This window comes from Marmota marmota, unplaced genomic scaffold (genome assembly GCF_001458135.2).
Source record: "Marmota marmota marmota unplaced genomic scaffold, marMar, whole genome shotgun sequence".
Classification (NCBI taxonomy): domain Eukaryota; kingdom Metazoa; phylum Chordata; class Mammalia; order Rodentia; family Sciuridae; genus Marmota; species Marmota marmota.
Window position 1 is genome coordinate 8,740,070 of NW_026000229.1, and position 6,179 is coordinate 8,746,248.

Here is a 6,179-nt window from a genome sequence, read left to right on the forward strand (position 1 = left end):
GAAGGCGGCCCGGGTGAGCCCCAGAGGCCGGATTGGCCCTGCAGCGGCAGTTTGGGGCAAAAGCTGGAGCGAGCCCGCCCGCTGGGCAGGGCCGCGGGCCTGGATCCCGCCCCAGACCCCAGTCGCGACCCTGGAGGGAAAGACTCTGGGAAGGTGGCGCTGGTCTACGGTCTACTCACTGCCCTTCCCCCACCCGTATCCCACGCTTCAAAAGCCAAAGTTTCTTTTCGGTGAGAGAGGACAGGTGACTGGCCGTTGACCACTCCCACCCTCCGGGCTGCTGGCGGCAGAGCAGAGCTGGATTCTGGCTGTCCGATCCCAGTCCTCTATTCTCCCTCGACTCTAGGCAGGCACAGCGGCTCGGAAAGGGTTAACTCGACCGCGAGAATTAAGAGCTGCTGGGAGCTCTCTATAAATACAGTGTCGTGGGCGCCTGAGCCAACCGCAGGGCAATTTCTACTGAGTTGGTTTCCTCTTTTCCTTCCACCCACGACTATGAGACCAGCCCTATCCCCGACCCCATGCCAGGTTGCTGATCAGCCCAGGCTCCAAAAGAGTAGACCTGACACCTCTGCCTTTGGCTTTGCCCCTACAGGTTCCAGCTCCAGCCTGGGAGGAGATGGGAGTCAGGCCCTACCAGATTTTACCTCTGTGCATCTGGCCCCCACACCTGTGTTTGGATCTGTTCTTCCTCACACAATCAGGAAAGGCTCAAATGTAGAGGGACTGCTGTAGGCCAGAGTCTAGGTTGGGAGCTTTCTGTGCTGGATCTCTTAGATCCTCAAAACAGCCCTATTAAGAAAATAATGTTATTCCCATTTTACAGATGAGAAAATCGAGGCTCAGAGGGGCGAAGTGATTCCAACCTTGCTCTGTTGCCAGACTTGCCATCAAGTGACAGCAGCAATATTGAAGAGCACTTAGGAAAAACACATGAAACTGTTGTGTCTGTCTGATGTGTCAGCCACTATTTTAAGCTCTTCATCATTTTATCTCATTTAATCTTCATGGCAACTCAGGTGAATGCCATTATTCTAATTTTTACAGATAAGAAGATTCAGACACAAAGATTATGTAATTTACCTGAGGACACTCAGCTCTTTAGGGAAAAGACAGGATTTGTCCCTTGATATATGTGCCTGTGGTCAAACTGAACTTCATCCCTGAGGTATGAGTAGGGCAGTGGGGCACAGGTGTGTATATTTGTGAACACACTCAAGCAACTCTCTGTATTTATGTCTATGTGCACAAGTATTTCTGAAAAGAATTTGATAATGGTCATCACCTCTAGGGACTGTGGATGAATCCACACTGCCTCCCACTGTCCCTTAGGCCTCACAAGTTTCAGAATGAGTAGTCCTCTGTAGGCCCAGCAACCTGGGGGTGAAGTATCCCAGGCAGAGGTGTCCCTGGGCTGAGAGACCCAGGAACCCTGCAGCAGAACCCTAGAGATAGCATTTGAACTGATCTAAAGGAATTTTCCTTCCTTTCATGAAGAGTCAGTCTGGGCCCTGCATTAGTGACACAGGTCCTGTCCTAGAGGATTTAGAATCTGGCAGGGAAGATGTGAGTGAGCCTTGATGGATAATGAAGGAACAGTAAGGGCAGTCTGTACTGACAAAGAGCAGAGGATAGGAAGGAAGGAAAGGGGTCTCAGCTGTCATTCCTGGAAACAGAATTTAAGGCTCTCTCACCCCTCAGGAAAGAGAAGCAGCTTCATCGGGGCACCGATGGTATGTCTATAGGACTAGTTCATCTGACACTCAGACACTGGGCCAGACACCTGGACATAGACAGCTAGCATGATCATCCCAGCACATAGGAGTCTCCTTAGTTCACAGAATGTTTCTGGTTGCCTATTGGGAGTAGGGGTGCTTCACAGAGATTCCCATAAGAAGCAGAGACATTCAGGATGGAAATTTGTTTTGGACAACCCTCCACCCCCTTCTCCCCACCTGCTTCCTAGGCCAGCACAGACATGGATGATTCAGAGCAGTTTGTCTCCAGTTTTGCCTCAATTTCCCCAAAGAAGTTAAAAACTAGAAAACCCAGACTGGGACAGGCCTTCTCCCACTTTCTTTCCCTACATAGGCATCCTCTGGTCTCCTTAAATTCAACATGTACAAAATTGGACTATCACTTGTCTCCTAAAACCATTTTTCCTCCTAGATATCTCAGAAGAACCCAAGCCCCAAACCAGGATTCAGCCTACACTTCTCCCACTCCCTCACTGCCAATATCCAAACTAGCATGAAGGGATGCACAGGAACATCTTGGGAAACCATCCCTTCTCTGAATATCCTGTTACCACCCCAGCCTCATCTGGGGTCCTATCAGTCCTCACTGGATTGCTGTGAGGATTGCTTATTCTTCTAATTCCTCAGTCCACAGCTGCCAGAGAACTTTTCTAAAGTTATGACTCCTCCTATATTGTCCCTCTGCCACTTGAAGCCCTTCCACTGTTCTCATTTGTCCTTAGATTAATGGTCTCCTAAAATTTATTTTCATCTTCCTTACCAACAGAGTAGTTTTGTTCTAAGAAGCTCTATGCATAGCTGCAAATACTTCCTTTCTCAGATTCCCTTGCAGCTGGAGTGGCCAATGAGATGAAAGTGAAACTCACTGGTCAGAAGTTGGGAGAAAATAAATAAATAAATAAATAAATACACCTTCTCTCTTTCTTTTCTCAGTATTGGAGATAAAATCTAGGGTCTCATTCATACAAGGCAAATGCTTTACCACTGAGCCACATCCCCAGTCCAAACTTTTCTCTATATAAGTGGATTATCTAATTTATTTTTTACAGTACCAGAAGGCTGAGTAATACATCAGGGCAGAAATTATAAGATTACTGTGAAAAATCAGAAATTACTTCTCTTTTCTCCCTTTGACATATAAAAGGACAAGTATTTCCCTCATCTATTAAATGCACTTAAACAAACTGGATCCCTTCAGAGCTTGAAAGTGGGGGCTGTAAAGACGTTCCTGGCTGTTTAGAGCAGCAAAGCAACCCATCTTTTAGAAAGCAGCTCAGAGAAATTGGGATGCCTTGCTTAAGAATGATACTCAAATCTATTAATTTTGTCTGCTTCTCTAAGAAAGAAAAATCAATTTTTGGCCATGCCTGGGTTTAAGGCCCCAGTTGGGCATTTTCTTGAGGGTTGCTCTGACACTTAACCAATTAATTTGGCATTGGTTTCCCGAGTTGTTTGCATTTTCAGGCCTCGGGTCCTTGACGTCTTGGCAAAGGCCACTGCCCCCATCACCTGGCTCTGCCCACTCACTTAGGGCTCACAGAGCTGCCATCCAGAGTCATTCCATCCAGTCTAGTCTAAGGCAACCACATTTCCCCCTGATGACTGAATCCAGCATAGGGCTGTGTATGGGACACAGTGACCGCTGCAGGTTCCTGCTTTCTATCTTCCTATTCCTGGGAATTGAATCTTAAAATAGGCTTCACATGTCTAGATCCAAATGCTTACATCTGGAAGCATCTGGCAGGCAAAATAACAGGAGCAGCGTAAAGAGAGAGAGGAACAGATCCTCCAAGGAGGATCATCCAGGAACTCCCCACCCCAACTTCAACCCATACACTACGAAATAACAAACTATAAACAAGCTTGGTATAATTAGCAGCCTCCTTCTGACCCACTGTGCCCTCTTCTTATTGTTCACTCTTTCCCATTTTGTTCTCCCCCTCCCCGGCTCCTCTCCCTTTCCTATTCCTTCTCCATAGCCCAGGCTGACAACATTCCCAATACCAGGAATCTGTCTCGGAGCTTGTGTCCTGCTGCTAGTGAGTCAGCGGTGTCCTCCTAATAGGAGGTCTGAGACAGTTAAAAGGCAAAACAACAGATCAAAATGGAGGTAATGTCATTATACAAGGGTAAACTTTCCATCTTATTGGGAGTTGTTGATTACTAATAGCTCCCATATACAAATAATTAGATTATTCAAATCAGGCTTCACACTTGTGCTTACCTGAAAGTGGCACCTCCCTTAATTTTGCACCATAGGGTCCTTTCCTGCCTCACTCCTCTAGTCCTGGCCCTGCTCTTAGATTTGGACCATGACAGGCTCCAAGAAGTGAGTACAGATCAGAATGACGAAGGATTCCGACAGAAGAATAAGATCAAGTGCCCTGGCTTGGAGAACAGGGAGTCCAGCATGTGATGCTGGCAAGGTTGACACCCTTATGGAAAACAGTAAATAAGCCCCATAAAACCCAGACATCATAATCTCAATTTAGATACTGAACCTTAACTACTAATCTTGCTGTCTTCAGAGTCACAGGGTCTCTTGGGCATTTGTTTTCAGACGGGCTTGCGGCACTGCCTGGTTATCTCCAGAGCAACTTGCCATAGTCTTAGCCCTCAAAGGAATGCTCAGTTGCTGCAGTGATGAGAGAAATGTACCCATTCTCTTCTAATGGGGCACTCTGAATCCACCAGCCCTTGGGGCCTGGGGTGTAGCTCAATGGTAGAACACGTTAGTATGTGCAAGTTTCCAGATCCATCCCCAGCACGGGGTGTCGGGGAACCTGTCAGTCCTCTTATAATTTCCCTTCCATTCTGTTTCTGTTACCAGAAGTGATCCTTTCTACCCGGGGGGCCCAAATCATCCAAGATTATTACATCAGATGTGGATTATTATTTCTTATTGGCCTAACTACTTCTTCCATGTTTTATGGTTAGTGATTGCTGATGAATACAATCTTGCATTTGTTTTCTTGAAACAGGACTTTCAGCACAATAACATATCTGTCACTTCTTCTCCTTCCCTCATTTCCCATGATGAGATCATCACAGTATAACTTCTTAAGAAATCCTTACAACCAGTCTCTCATAGGAAACCTGATACTCCACAGGCAGGAGCGCCAGGCGGTGGCCCTTGGGCTTTCTAACAGAAACTTTAGCAGCAGCAAAGTTTTCGTCCCTGGCCTCATAACAATGTGGCCTCTGTCCATCCCCTCCACACCTCATGCCCCTCATAAATGTTCACACGGTCCAGTTCTATCAGAGTGGTTCCTCTCTAACTAGACAGATCCACTCACTTCCCAAAGTCTCCTCTAAGAAACAGGGCAACTTAACTTTTAATATGCACCTTGCCCACAGTGTTCTCTGCTCTCCTGTGCTATCTGTGTCATATCTCCCTTGGCAATTTGAGAGCTTCCTCATGCTCTTCCATCCCCCACCAATGTTGTACCATAGGAGAGTTTGAACTCTGGAGGGAAGGCCTTAACCCTAGCTGATGGAAGTGGGATGTAGACAGTACAGCAGGCTGCAAACCAGGGCACCAAGGCTTACCCCCCAGCTCTGCTAAGAACTAGCTGTGTGGCCTGGGGAAGTGTGTTAACTGTGCTGGACCCAGATATCCTCCTCCCAAAAAGTCTTCCCCAGGCTCCTCAGCAGACGCTGAGCCACTGACTATTTCTCAGAGAGAACCAGAAGGATCTCCTCTTCCATCCTGTAGCAGGAGTACTAATGAAGCAGGGTAGCGCTACAGACAAGCACCCTGCAAAGCCAGGAAGGGACTAACAGTTTGCCTCCATCTTGCCTACCCTTTCCCAAGGGCTTCCCATCAAGGTTGCTATGGGCAATTGCTACTGAGCCCCCTCCTGGTGGTTGGTGGAAGTGCAGCTGAAGAGGTCTACTTTCTTACTCATTGAAGGTCTCTGCTTCAGTCACTGTCCCCTGAATCATCCCTTCTCTTTCTTGAAACACTTTCTGCCTTCTGCCACACTATCCTCTCTTGCTTTTCTTCTCACCTCACTGAACGCTCTTTCTAGTCTCCTCTATTAGGTCCTCCTTTTCCCAACCCTTTAATGCTGGGAACCCCAGGACTTAGTACTTAGAACTTTCTCCTTCTGGGTCTTTGCCTATTCCCTTGGTCCTCTTATCCAGGCTGATGCCTTTAAATACCATCTATGTGCTGAGTGAGACTTGTCCAATTCAAATCTCCAGCTTGGACCATGTTCTTGAATTTGATGCATCTAACTGCCAACTCAACATCTCCACTCAACATGACTCTAATACCCCACCCCCACCACAATGCCAACAAAACAACAAACTGTTTGGTCCTGTAGCTTTCCCCTATCTCAAGTGATGACAATCCCACTCTTAAAATAGCTCAGGCAAATATTCTATAGTCATCTCTGATTTTTCTCTTTCTTGCAAAAT